Here is a 12,777-nt window from a genome sequence, read left to right on the forward strand (position 1 = left end):
TGATCCATCCTTCTTGTGCACCAATACTACTGGAGCTGAGAAAGAACTTTGACTCGGTTGAATTATACCAGCCTCTAGCATTTCTGCAACCATACGTTCAATTTCACTTTTTTGGACATATGGATATCTGTACGGCCTGATGTTTGGAGGAACACTTCCTGGAATCAGATGAATAGCATGATCATGATCACGCATAGGTGGGAGACCTTTGGGAGTCTCAAATACCTTGGAATGATTGTCCAGGACTTTTTGGAGATCTGGAGAAATAGATGATTCCAATGTGGAAACATCTAGCGAACATAATTGTGCAATTACACCTCTTTGCTCCTTTTTTAGAAGCTTTGTCATGCCATTAGAGCTGATTATCTTTCCTGGTTTCCCTGCAATACCCCTTAATTCAACTTCCTTTCCTTCCACAGAAAATTTCATGAAAAGTTCTTGAAAATTAAAAGCTATTGTACCCAAGGATTGTAGCCATTGGACTCCTAGTACAACATCAGCACCTCCCATTGGAATGGAAAGCATTGGGCTAGTCAATACATATTCTCCCATGGATAGCTTGATATTATGGCACTTTCCAGAACAATTTATTGTTCCTCCATTTGCAATCATCACTTGACACTCTGGTGCTGGATATAGGAAGCAATTCAATTCTTTTGCTACCCTACAATGAATAAAATTGTGGGTGCTTCCTGAATCAATCAACACTATTACCTTTTTCTTCTTGATTTGTCCTTCTATCTTGATGGTTTGAGGAGTGGTAATTCCCGCCAATGCATTACAAGATATGGTCGGATTTATTTGTTCTTCATCTAGGCTTTGTTCCTGGAATATATCCTCTTCTTTTGACCTTTCTTGCTCCTTTTCTTCTTCCTCTTCACAATCTATGTAGAATAATTTCTTCTCAGCACACTTATGACCTTTTGTGTATTTGCTATCACAATTGTAACAAAGCCCTTTTGCTCTTTTTTCTTCCAATTGTTGTGGTGTCAACCTTGTAGGTTGTGGAAGACTATGGGCAACAACACTTCCGTCTTTATAGTTGTGAATGGTATGCTTCCTCGTTGCCATAATTTTGCTTTCCATTTTTCTTGCTAACCTGAATGCCTTCTCTAATGAATCAGGTTCCCAAAGGCGCACATCATGTTGGATATTATCCTTTAAAGACCCTATGAACACATCAATCCTATGCTCCTCTGGAATATCTTTTACCCTTATGTTCAATTTTTGGAACTCCTCAATGTGCTCCATTATTGAACCCTTTTGTTTGAGACTTATCAATTGGCTAAAAAAAGTGTTGCTTTTTGTATCCTCATAATGTGCTATCAATTCTTCCGTAAAAATTGCCCAAGTGATAAATTGTTTACGAGAACAAAGCCATTGATACCATACAAACTGATTTGGTTCCAAATATAAAGTTGCCATACGTACCTTTTGTGTGTTTTGCACATTATTGAGATCGAAGAATTGCTCCATCTGTAATATCCATGTGGCGGGATCCTTGCCATCAAACTTCCTCATATCGATTTTTGGAACATGGTGAGTCTTCGATCCAACATTAGAGTCTATGGAATCATGATTAACATTTCTTTTGTTCTCATCATGAGTTTCCTTTACTACCTTTTCACCATTAGTGACCCTTTCTTGTAGCAACTTCTTCAATTCTTCCATCGAATCCTCCATCTTAGCTTCCATGCCCTTTATCTTAGATTCCACGCCATTTATCTTAGATTCCACGCCACTTATCTTAGCTTCTGTTAGCTTTTGTGAGCGTGACATTTGTTGCACTTGTTCTTGTAATTTTGATATATCATGTAGCATTTCTTCCTCTTCTTCATGAGTCATGCTAGAGCTTTCAGGTTCCTTACTAGGTGTTTGCATTTTCTTTCCTCGGGGCATCAGTTACCGATAATAATGCTTTACTATGCCCTTTGAATTCCTTCAAACCAAGCCTATGCAAAAATTAAAAAAAACTACACACCTTTTTTTTACTTTGTAGAAGCCTGATATTGAATCTGATGTATCTCTGTAACTTCGAATCATCCAGTTCTGAAATTGTGACTTGTAGTAGCCTTCTATGTCCTCTTTCCAATGCCACTAGTCTGATCCAAATTGGATCCTCCAAGAAAGAGTTATGCACAATCTCCCGCAGTGACCTTCTTACAAAATTTCAATCCGATGCTCAGAAAGAAATTTATGACGATTTTCCCCAGGTCACCTGTTTTGAGTGTAATTCAGGAGTCTGCAAAAAGACCAACTTCCTCAGATCATATCTCCGCAAATATCGCGCGAAAAGCTCTGAAATTCGGACCCAAGGTTCAGCGCGATTTCTTCTCAAATGGGTTTTTTTTGCAACTTCTGAAACGTCACAGAAAAAAAGTTATAGCGAAAATTCCACGATGACCTGTTTGGAGCAGCGAAACCCTAGAATCCAAAGCTCTGATACCAAATGTTATGAAACCAGCTCACAAAAAGATAGAAAAGAGAGATCCACGCCTTAGAATTCAGCCTCTTCGAGGGGGAAACCTCCTTTACATTACGTAAATGAACAATTCTTGAATGATACAAATGACAAAACCTCCTTTCTATATATAGGAGTCTAAGGAGTCACAATATAATCCAGCCGACCTAACAATAATAATATAAAGCCACAAAAATAATAATAGAGGGATTCTATGGGGCACAGAAATAACAATATGGGGGTAATAGGGGCACAACAATATAAATAAGGGGTATAACTACAATAGTAATGGGGTAATTACTAGTATTATAGGGACCCAACACTTTCCTTCTGCAAAACAGGTGTGTTCTGGTTCTCTAAGCATTCAACTTTCTTTGTGATCAGCTGCATCATTTCCTCTGACTTTTGTAACACACTATGAAGTCTTTCCTCTTGCTGTGCCTTGTGCTGTTTTTCCCTCATTTTCAGATTTGCCTCCACGTCCACAGCTATGTCTTGCATCTGTTTCATGGTGGACGGGCTTCTTTCTCTCAAACGATATTCAATTTCTGCATCAAAAGCTCTTGGATAATGCAATAGAGCTAAATCAGGGGGAGGTCTAATATTCAATGGCATAGAAAGATAAACTTGATTGAATCGGTCAGAAAATTGCTGAACAGATTCATTAGGAAGCCTTTTTAATTGATCATATTCTTCAATGAGTGAGAGGAAATTAATTTTGATCATCCATCTATCAAGAAAGAGTTTGAATAACTGCTGAAGATTAGAGATGCTAGCCCCAGGCAATGCTTTAAACCAAGTCCTAACTTCGCTTTGCAAAGAAAGGGCAAACAACTTAATACTAACATCCTCATCTTCCACTTCAAAAATATTTAAATAATCTTCAAAAGCATGGACATGCCTTTGGGCAGTAACTCCATTCTCTCCATCAAATCTCGGGAGATACTCAGGATGATTTTTGGGCAAAGGATTGAGCACGGGAGGCAAAATGAGTGGCTTATATCTATCAGGAACCTTACGAGGCACGGGATTATGTACAGGGACTGAATGACTGGGCTCGATATGAACAGGGATAGGATGATTTGCCTTGATATTTGTTTCCTCCTTGGCTGTATGATGATTTTCAGCAGCATTTAAAGGTTGTTGTTCTAATGTGCAAGGAGGCTTTTCCACAACATTTTCAAAAGGCAAATCATAAAAAACAAATGTAAAATCGTGTTTAAAATACAATATACACAGCAAAATTTTATGGAAGAGAAAGAACATGACCTCTTGGATAATAATCCAGGTCAAAAGCCTGATCTGCTCATATATTTCTTTTGGGTTCATTTCTCCAGCGGAGTCTTTATTATGAGGATTATGTGGAGTCGCCAGGTGGATAAATCAACTTTGAAGGGTCTGATCTCTGTCCACCAACACAGACCAGATCTAAATATGAAAATAGTCCTGAAGAAAAAGGGAAATCTCCTTCAGGAATCAAATATTTGAGATTTTGTGATTATTTGATTTTTTGGATTTTACAAACAACTTTAAAACTTTATTCAAGAGGCAAACTGGTCAAAAATGGGGATTTACAGTAATAAGCAAATGATTCAGTTCCCCAGCAGAGCTTTCCAATTTGATTTGTGAATTTATCTAAGGAAGGTCCCCAGTGGAGTCGCCATTATGTTATCACTCAGGTTGTTCCCTTTGACTCCTTAGGGAATACGGCCGAGGTAACCACAAACCAATCTTTGGACTGCAGGTCCTAGCCTACCAGCAGTCATAGAGGGCTCTCTCTTTAGGATTTAGCTTTGTTTAAGGGATGATTTTAGGCTAGATATGATGCACATGGGTTTTGTTTGAGTTTGGTGGGATGGTTGATCTATTCAAGCAGAGTTGGCATGCAAAGTGTAAGAAGTTCAAACCATTGGGTATGGAGTCAATGAATGTGAACTGAAGGGTGTGTTTTCGTTGGTAGAAGAGGGGAATATGGAGCATGATAGCTACACATGGCACAATGATTAATGTTGGAATAAAGATGAAATGGAGGTTAGGGGATGAGAGGCAATTAAGGATCTCTCATCCAGCCAAAGAGGGAAAGTGAATGAAGACTATGTAGGAGCAATGAAGGATTCCTAAACAACATTCATATAATGAAGGAAATAGCTTAAACATGTTCAATTAAGTATGCATATTCATCACTAATTCAGAGGAAAACATAGAAAAGTTACAAGAATTGAGCACAGAGGGCATGAAAGCCAGTTCTGATCTATTCCTTCTTCCTGCAACTTAGATTATGATATATAGATGATACTGATACATATAAACTAATAAAAAAAGGGAGGAAAGACTTATTGGACCATGAGCAAGCACGAGAATTCCATATCAAGCTCTTCAGCCATTGAAAGCACAACCAGCCATTTCAGATGCAAACATTCCAGCAATCTTTGATTACAGAGTTTCTTAAACTTACAGGGCAAATCCGGAAAGAGGAAATCAACCAACCAACCCTTTTCACAATACAGAGGGTGGTATAAATAGAGAAAATATCTAAAAAATATCTACAACAGCAGATCTGAGACAGATCTGAAGAAATGAATGCCTCTAACCTAACACTTATTGAAATAAATGCTACAAATATCTCTGTGAGCTGCGCTGGAAGCAACAGCCATAAGAATAAATTAATATGGGTCCTTTGTTGTGATGCGCTGGCAATTTGCCATAACTGCGCCTTGAATACTGAAGCGCTGCCCATATGTGTCTTTATACACTGCTTCTGCAATATCTGGGCCTTAAATCTCCTATCTGCTCCCTTTAGGCGGTTCTGCTGCCTTAAGTGGCCTTGGAGCGCATTAACTCTGCTTTGGTGAGCCATAATGGCTCAGGACTGGCTCATTGACTATGATGGGGGCTTTTATTATTCATCTGCACTGGCGCTTTAAATCTCCCACTGATCTTTCATCTGATACTCTTTAAAACTGAATCTGGGCTCTATCTCACACTGCCGAAGGCTTTAACTGTCAAATCGCCCCTTTGTAGCCACCTTCAAGGCCAAAAATAGCTGCGGTAGCACCTCTGTGGGCTTCTGGAGGCTTTAGAAGAGTTTCGGCGCTTGGCCGATCAAAATATTTTTAAATATGATTGGAAAACTGCAAAACTGGCGGAAGAACGGATGTTGAAGGCATGCTGAGGCCGAAATCCTGCATTTTGGAGCTAATCTGGACCTGGAGCAATCAAAATTGATTGAAGAGTGACCTCGTTCTTTTGAAGAAGAGGTGCGCACAACATAGGTATGAATAATATGAAAAATAGCCCCTTTTTCCTTTATAATAGGCAAAATTCCTATTTACACGCAAAAATCGCGAAAAACATGGGCAGGCACGGCACTGTTTATTAGATTAAATCCTGGCCGTTGGATCCGGTGCGAGCCGATCCAACGGCTGGCGCTAACTCGGCGATCGGCGGATCGGTGGTCCCAACACATAATAGCTTCGATGAGCGATGAAGCCTGCGGACCCGAACTGTTTATAGCCTCTTCTTTATTGTATTTCGGGTCCGGCCCATCGGCGGAACCTAATCGGCGGATTTACAATTGAAACGGGTCCGCGGACCCGAAATCCTTTTAACACTGTATTGAATAGTTTTTCGGGTCATGAAAATGAGGGTACAGTACTACCCCTTTTCGGACCCGAAATCTTTATGCATGTTTTATTGTTATTTCGGCTCTGCCATATCGGAGCATTCCCGCTTTACTGTACAAAAGGGCCTTTTCAGACCTGAAATATATACATGCCGTGCTTTATATAATTTCGGCTCTGGCCAGTCAGAGCCATATATGGGGGCGCTGCGATATCATCGGGGCCATTGATCTGGGGCCCAATCCAACGGCTGTGGATCAATCAGCGAACGACAGTCGGAGGGACCGGGGGCATATATATGGGGCATATATCATTGCGATACACCGATTGCGATAAACGCATTGGCGGAGAACCAGTCGGCAACACATATAAAGGGGCAATCAAAGCAACTGTGACCTCTGACAGCGATATCGCGTCGGAGGGGGGAGGGATGCGATCGGAGGGGTGCTTTAATAAATAAAAAAGGGTTATAATGCCTTAGAAAGGTTTTTTATGATCGGAGAGGGAAAAACTGAGATCGGAGGAAGCTTTTTGAAATCGGAGGGGGTCAAATGAGGTGGAAAGATGGTTTATAATGCATCGGAAGGGGTCCGATCGCATGGATGAGGGTTTTGAGCCTTAAAAAAGGTTAAAACATGGCTAATGGAGGGATTTTATGCATAGGAAGGAGTCCTAATGCATTTGGAAAATGGTTTTATGAGAAAAAGGAGGGTTCTTGCTAAGTTTCAGGCAAACTTAGCAATTCCCAAGCATAGTTATGGTTATCTTTCAACCAGAGGGAGGGGATAAGTATATAGGGGAGCTATTAACATAGTTTTAGTAGGGGGAGGGGAAATAGATAGGAAATTACATAATAGAGTTAGTAGTTAATATGAAATGTGATGAGAAAGCGCTAAGTATGAGATCTTAGGCTATTAAGGGGGAAAACGACTCATAGAGGAAGTATGGACATTCCTTGAGTAAAGTAGATCTTTACCAAGGCAACTGATATGAAAATGATGAGACTAAGAGATATCAAGCAGATCTTGACCTCTTTAGGGGAAGTTAGTGAGTAATTTGGGGAAGAGGAAGAAGGGGAAGTTAGACATGCCTCGCTTGAGCTCCTTCAAATGGAAAATTGCCTCATGCTTGAGATGTGAATAGATATGACACTTGAAAATATGAAATGGATCACAAGCCATGATTCTGCAACCACAAAGCTACTTACCCAGCCTACTCACCTAGCATTTTCTCTTATTTTTGGTTTGGGTGCACTTGAACTAGCATACCCAGCTTTTCAACTTTTCTTGTTGTTGTCCTCCTATCTAAATCTACACTTATTACATCCAGGGGCTCAGATTAGGCTGTTGAGCACCCTTGTTTCTCTACCTATTTACAAATCTGTCAAGATTAAGATGTTTGGACAGATATTCATTCTCTATATTCTACAACAAGAAATTGAAACCTAGGGAAGTCAAGATTAAGCTGTTTGGACTTCCCTTAACTGAAAAACTCATCAAAATGGATTAACTCATCAAAATTTGAACATAGAAGTGGCATTTAGACTAGCACACTTTCATGGCCTCTTCTTTGGCCTCTTAAGGAAATATGGAACATTGCAGCATGCAAAGTATGACATATTTGGCATGTAAAAATGTCGATCATGAAAGATGAATACCTGTTGCAATAGGAGGCTAACACCCCTTCTGATAAAAGGCCTAAGAAGAAAGAGAGTAGCTCATTCTCCATATCATTTTGAGTTACTACCTGATCTCCACTCTAGGAGGTTAGAAAGAAGATTCTATTATGTTGGCGGTGGTTGATCCTGGAGAGGTGGAAGAAGCGGGTGTTCCTTTCCCCTTCTCTCAACCATTGAATGTGGGAATTTTGTCTCCATATAATTTCTTATTGTTTCTGTCGCTCCTCGATCTCCTAGATGAGCTTTCCTTCCTCTTCCATGACGGCCTCTAGTCTCCCTTCAAGAATGATTTGTCCTTGTATATCTTCCATCTTGTCCTCCAAATGCTTTTTTTTTCTTGTGTATGTCCCCAAGGACTTGTTGATTCCAGAATTTGATCTTCAACTTTAAATCTCTTAGTTTCCTTTGGAATGTTTGCATCCTATTATCTCCCTGCACTATAATATCCTATCACCATTGTTCCAATTTGTTTATAAATTCTAAGTATCAAAGCCAGAAACTCTCAAAGAGGAAGGGTTTGTTAGCAGGGCCAGATTCCAGGCCAGTTTCTAATTGGATGGGCCAGTGGTATGACCCCATACTTGGAAGAGTCTTAGCCTCAATATAGATGTCCCTCACCAAAACCTTCTCTGAGAGGAGGAATCTATCTAGCTTGCTTACAATTTTTATTACCCTCCCCTCCTATTGTTCCATGTGTGAACACCATTCCAAGTCTCTACTTTATCTAGTCTTAATTCATGGATGGTGTCACTAAATAGTGCTAAAGATGGATCCAAACATCACAACTCCTCCCCCCGTCTTTTCCTTCCGATTACGGATCATATTCAAATCCCCCCTACTATCCAACAAGCATCTAGTAGGGATTCCTTTGTCTTTCTCAAGTGCTCCAATAATTTTTCTTTTTGTGTTGGTATGGGATGTCCATATACTACAGTTAAAGCAGACCACTCCTGAGACTCCAGGCAACGAAACTTGCCCATCACATTATGCCTTGTAGTCATCCAATCCTAGAATAACACCTGATTTGGGTCCCAACCAATCCCCTTGTTGTCTTGTGGTCGTCAATGGCCATTACCTCACAATCCCTCCAATATTTATGGCTTATTCCTTCTAGCTTATCACCTGAAATTTTAGTTTCTTGTAGCAGCATAATCTCTAGTCTCTCCTTAATGATTTTTTATTTGAGATAATAGAGCTTACGTATATTGTTTAAGCCCCAGATGTTCCATGATACGATATTCATTAAGTAAGGTGAAGGGTTGGGGAGTAATACTCGTAAGTTGGTTCATTTGGCCATGGTTAAGCAAAAATTCCCCTCCTTTCTTCAACATTTCTCTTGACGATTTATGCCTCTTATTACCAAGTTTGTCTACCTTGTCGAATCCACCTGAGGGGGGATGAGGTGACCCCCTTTTTTGCTTTGGCTTACATTATTTCGCTCTCCTTTGAGTTTGGCTAGCCTAGCGCACCATTGGCCAAACAAATACCGGAAGTGCACCAGTTGATTAGAGGGCATGTCCTTGACATCGACCTTAACCCAGACCTGGAAGAATTCCAACATGGTTTTCTCATTGGTTCTCAATCTATTATATTTCTCCTTGACTTCAAGGATTTTGCGAGTGTGGAGTAGGATCTATTTGAGCTTTTAGTCTTCCTCAAAATATTCTAGTGTTTTTCATTTTAGATTTATTTTCTCTATTGCCTTATTTTTCAGTTGGTCTATGTCTATTAGCTCGATCACCATTTGTTCTGCCTGGCTCTCATTGTCTCCATGGATTTCCATATTCTCCAAGATTGTAAGGGGGTTATTGTCCTTTACCTTCTACACCTTCGTTGAGTCTATATCTTGCTATGGCAAGGTCAACTTCCCTGAATTTGATTGTGAACCTTGGAAATTATGTTGCGTCCTAATCGAATTCACTTAAGTACCTTGGTAACTCAACTGATTTTTGGAAGATTTACCTTTTTGCAGGCCAACGGTGTGAAACTCCTCCTCATCCTTTATCTTGTTAACCTTTTGCTCCCCCACTAGTGTGAGTGGACAATCCTTGAAAAGGTGACCATATTCATGGAAACGACGACATTTAAATGGCACATGCTCATAATCAAGTGACTGGGTCGTGCTCGTATCTTGGTATTCCAGATCTATAGACTCTGGTAAGGGTTGGGAGATTTTCATGTGAACAAATATCTAGGCATAGGACGCATGTTGCCTTCTCTTTGTAATCTCCGATATCTTCACTAATTCTCCTACGGAGTTGCCAATTCCCTTCAGTATATCGAGTTCCCAGAAGTCTTTTGGCAGGGAGAAGAGGCAAACCCATATTGGAGCCGCTAAGAAATTCTCTTTCTCCATATTATAACATTCCTCCTAGAAGTGAATGAATAGCCCTACGTTGTTCATGAAATACGACTCATTCTCAAAAACCTTTTTTTGGTCCGTCATATCTACAAAGATGACTGTAAAAAATCCTTTGGTTCTCAACCTAAATTCCACCGGCCCTTGTGGATTCCATTTTGCCAAATCCATTAAACAATCTCTTTTTCCTTTGGCCAAATCCCCATGAACTGACAGATGATGACATGGTCCTTAATGAACTGGTGGGTCTTCTCCAATCGATTGTTTGGGATCATAAATTTTGGGTTTTGTACAACTTTTGGAAGGCAACGCCCTTGAGCTTTGGCTTGCCATTGGGCTCCCATCATAGGTGATTATGCTTCCTACTTTCTCCAAGATGTCATACTTGTGTTACTATCCATGACCTTGTGGGCTCCGTTGACTACGTTTTTATAGGAGGAGCAACCACCCCCCCCCCCCCACTTTGAGGGGTCGCTCATTGGTCAATCAGTGCAACTTTCCACAGAACCTCACACGACCTCGAGGCCTGATGCCGATTCTGCGAATTGTTGCCGCTTGCAGCGAACTACCACCACCTAGAAAATTCTGAAACCCTCCAAATATTCTAATTTATAATATTTTAATGTTATAAAACTTAATTTTTACTTAAATAATTAGTGCAATTATATGACAATTAATATTAATATTAAATCTCTATCATACATCTAATAATTATTAATGTAGTTGATAGATGTTTATCAACCACATTTACTAATGTAATTATGCATGTAATTATTAAATACTTATCAACATACATCAACTACATTTATTGATATAATTATGCTATATTTATATAATTTAAATCTAAAAATTAAATCCCATTAATATAATATTATTAATACTAAAAAAATTAATATACTATTATGTATATTAATATTAAAAGAATATCATTCATCTAAATCCTAATAACTCAACTAAAATATATTTTTAAATCTGCGACTGCTCATTATTAATATATTAATATTAAAAAGTGAATATAAAATTAAATATATTAATATTAAAAAGGCAATGTTCCCCTCAAAATCATGTTCGAAACACTTTAAGAGCGATCTGAATGTTTAGAAAACAAATCTTACCTATTAAGAGCATGCGTAAATCATTTTTTACGGAGCTAGAAATAAGATCCAACATGTACATCTATTTAGATTAAATACTTGTATACGATTTGTCGATATGTTAAAAATATAAACTATTAACATTGACTAATATAATAAAAAATATTAATATTTATTTTAACTCAATTGGTAAAATTACACAATTTTACTATCGAAATTATAAAATTTACTCAAAAGATACTTTATAAAATAATTTGATTTTTTATTTGTAAAAAGTTATACTCATTTATATTTATATTATTAAGTTGTGAGTTTAAATTTATCATCTAATTTGATTTAATTATTTATTATAATTATTTTATTTTTATTTTTATTTTTATTTTTATTTTTATTGAGTAGAGAAGTTTATTTTACAACTCAATGTGAAAGTGATATGTAAATATGTCTTAAAATAAAAATAAATCTCGAAATAAAAACACAATAGCAGCTATAATAATAATAAAAAATTATGCTATACATATTTAATTATTTGTCTATATAGCTTAATATAATTTTATGTAAAATAATTAGAAGTAAAAAAAATATGTGAGAAAGATGTTTAAACTTTATACTTTTAAAAAATATTTTAATATGTGATGTCAACTTTATATATATTTATATATAGAAAAAAATGTTAAAGAAAAATATCAATACACTTGTTAAGTAATCTCTATCATATTCAAAAATACAATTTAAATAATAAATTACACATTATTTTTTGCACTCTAAAATAAATTTACACTTAAAGAAATTTGATCCTCTGAACTCATATTAAATTTATGCTTAAAATAAATCTATACTATTTTTATTTTTACCTAATTAAAATATTTACATAAAATTAATTTATATTACAATATAGTTAAAATATACCCAAATGAACAACTTTCAGTCCCAGGTTATACCCCGGGCACATCCTCTTCCCCAACCCAAATGGCAGTAACTTGTAATCTCTGCCCTTCACGCCACCGTGCTCCCTTTGAATCTCTCTGGCGGGAACTCATTGGGGTTCTCCCATAACTTGACGTCCCACCCGATAGTCCACACACTTATCAACAACCTCGTGTTCGCAGGAATGTCGTATCCAACGATACTGCAGGGCTGAGTGGAGAGACGGGGGACGAGCGTGGGAACCACTAGATGGAGTCTCATCATCTCCTTCACTATCCACTGCAAATAATACATCTCACCGATTTCCTTCTCTTCCACCCATCGCTCTCTTCCCACAACTCTGTCCAGCTCTTCCATGGCTCTTTCCAAAGTCTCCGGATTTTTCAGGAGCTCAGATAGGCCCCACTCCACCATCGTCGCCGTTGTCACGCCCCTACACTAGCGATACTCTTCCAACTGCACTATAGGAGGTGCGGCACCACTGACCCTTTTCTTTTTAACAATACTAACGATCGTGGACTACGCCTACTTTCTATACTTAGTTTATTTTTCAACAACTAAGCATATCTTTCATTAACACAGCGGAAACTTTCATCATACCATTAATCATATTAACATCATTACCATTCAAGTGCACA

The 12,777-nt window shown here is 38.2% G+C and overlaps 1 pseudogene; it reads right to left on the bottom strand.

The window, feature by feature from the left end:
- Positions 1-12,208: 12,208 nt before the first annotated feature.
- LOC149253743 (cytochrome P450 71A1 pseudogene) lies at positions 12,209-12,553 on the bottom strand (annotated as a pseudogene).
- Between the last annotated feature and the right edge of the window lie 224 nt (positions 12,554-12,777).

This window comes from Pinus tabuliformis, chromosome 7 (assembly GCF_031772625.1).
Source record: "Pinus tabuliformis cultivar Carrire ecotype Pingquan chromosome 7, CPIR1, whole genome shotgun sequence".
NCBI lineage: Eukaryota > Viridiplantae > Streptophyta > Pinopsida > Pinales > Pinaceae > Pinus > Pinus tabuliformis.